This window comes from Aplysia californica, unplaced genomic scaffold, assembly GCF_000002075.1.
Source record: "Aplysia californica isolate F4 #8 unplaced genomic scaffold, AplCal3.0 scaffold00063, whole genome shotgun sequence".
In the NCBI taxonomy this organism is placed as follows: Eukaryota; Metazoa; Mollusca; class Gastropoda; order Aplysiida; family Aplysiidae; genus Aplysia; species Aplysia californica.
Genome location: NW_004797333.1, coordinates 503,497 through 506,276, shown reverse-complemented (window position 1 = coordinate 506,276; position 2,780 = coordinate 503,497).

Genomic DNA, 2,780 nt, shown 5'->3' with positions numbered 1-2,780 from the left:
GTAATCACACACTTATACAGATACACATCACACACACACACACACACACACACATCAGAAGGAAGTACTCAGTTAACGAGTCCAGCAAAACGGACGGCCTGACTCATCGACCGAGCCGCCTGTCAAGGACAGTTTAGTATCTGAAGAAGCCAGGCGCGCTCTGTACTCTGTCAGACAAACCGTCTGAGTGGGTGGTTGGCGGGTGCTCTGGTGTGGTTTGCACCTTCTTTCTTCTAAAAATATCTACGGTCCTTATCTACCCCCCCCCTTCTTTTTGGGAACGATACTTTCTTGTAACACCTCTGATCTTCTGCACTTATTGAGTTACAAGTGCCGTGAAACTGTTACTAAACGTGAACTGAAATCGTGTTTGACGAAACATATTTTCTTTATCTGAAAATTGTGAGCAACAATGTGTACGAAATACGTGAATCCGTCTTTTTTTTATTTGCGTATAATAGTTCGGAGCATGCAGCCCCATTGCCATTGGTGTACTGCTGATCTACTACGCCCTTCAAGTGCAAACCTCCAACTCAAACTTTTGTTTGATTCTTTCAATTAAAAACAAATTAATACAGATATACTATGGTACTCACTAAAGATAGAGATTATTATAAGATGCCAAAAATGGTACTATGGTACACATGAACTAAAACCGTGGCGCAGCATCCTTCAATATTTCGTTTGAGTTTTATGTAAAGCAAGCCTTACAAAACAGAAATAGAGAATTCTGAAGACGCTCCCCACACTACAAAACTGTGATTGTACGTCCCCATCGACATGTCGTTGTAGATTATTTAAGAGTCAGGCTGCTTCGAACCCGTCTGTCAGGGCTAACCCGGGCTGAGAGGGATACTACGTCCCAGCAGGCATACAAAAAAGCTCGATTTATAAAACAAAACAAAACCAGCGTCGCACATGAGGTTTCAACTCAAGTCTTCAGCGTACGACATCAAAGCACCTAACCACTACATCACATGCACCGGTGTGTAATACGTAAATATAAAAGATGTTGATAGACTTCGGCTCGGTCTGGATTTTTTTCGCCAAAAAAAGTACAATATTGATGCCGCTGTAGACCTACTGAAGCCTATGTTTGTTCGTTTCATACAAAGAGAGAAAAAGTACGCAGACTTTATAGTCTGGGGGAAAGGTAAGAGAAGATTTTACAAAAGACGTCTGACGGATACCATGGCAATCTTCTCTTCCCTCCTCCTTTTCTTTCTCCGCTTTAAAGAAATTCCTTCCTCCTTGTTTTCGTCCTCCTCGTTTTCGTCCCCCTCTTTCTTCTTCCTTCTTCTTCCACTTCTTTTTTCTCCCTTTCTTCTCCCTCTTCTTCTTCTCCCACCCTCCCACTCGTCTTTCTGCTCAGCACTCCTCATCCCTTTCCTCCTTTTCCCTTTCAATCCCCCCCCCCCCTGCTTCCTCTTATTCTCATTTCATATTCTTTTTCCTCTTCTTCTTTCAAGTTCTGTAGACCAAGAGTTAGATAAAGATATCCCCTAACAATACCCCCAGCTAGCCAGACTGGAAAACGTTTTAAAACTGCATTAACAGAAAGTCCTTCAGCATCATTGTAAACAGAACATCCACCTCGGTACCTGCTCTGCAGCTCCAAGCAGGCCGCGCGCGCGCACGCACACACACACACACACACACACACACACACACACACACACACACACACACACACACACACACACACACACACACGCACACACAAACTCACACACACGCACACACACACACGCACACACACACACGCACACACACGTGTAGAGATACGCTGCAAAAATAACCCACAATTCTACACACACAAGCCTTGGAATGCGGTCTCTGAGGTTTGGAATTACTGACCGAATTCCCTCGTGGAATTACTAACGGCAGGATTGATTAAAACAAGTTGGTATTTATAACGGCCAACTTTGTCTAAGAACAGATGAGGATAATATTAAAAACAAAATAGCAGCTGCAGAAGAAAACATAAATTCCATGGTTTGAAAAAGAAAACCCCAACATCTAAAGATGCAATGCAACATCCTATAAAAAGGATCTCTGAAATTCTACGCTTGATCGTTTTTGTGGGAATCTGGAAAAGGGTACTGCGTTAGAAAAGAACCTTTCTAAAGCAGAAATTCCATGTAACAAAATCTTTCGAAGAAAAATAGATTCTTTTCGACAGAAGAGAGGCAAGCGGCTTCTTTTTATAGAACCATAAACAAAACCTCGAGGAAGACACTTTGCTATTTTTATTTCTGAAAGAACTTTAACTAGAAAAATCCCTGATGTAGAAAAAAAATTCTCAAAAAGAATCTTCCTGGTTCGGTTTCCATGGATTTCTCAAGAGCTCTCGCAACGCTTTAAGCTGTCTGTCAAAGCAAACCTTTGCACCTGCACGAGGGCGTTTGAATGACATCTCTCTGGAAGGGCGAACAGGATACGTGAACAGGGAAAACACGAGAAATTGTATAGATCTAACGCCGCCTGCAACACTGTAAGGTTATTTCGAATGCGGAAATTCGAATTTCACGTCCATCTCCGATAGAACCGGACCAAATGGGAAAAGCTGGGTTAAGTAGGGCGTACCTATTCCAAGGACATAACGCCGGATAACGAGTCTGGCAGACTACCGACGCCACGTAAACAAGACTTGCACAAAAACTCGTGATTTTCCTCCTCCTCCTCCTCTCCTCCTCCTCCTTCTCCTCGTCCTCCCCTTCATTTTTACTTCTTCTTCTTCTTCTTCTTCTTCTTCTTCTTCTTCTTCTTCTTCTTCTTCT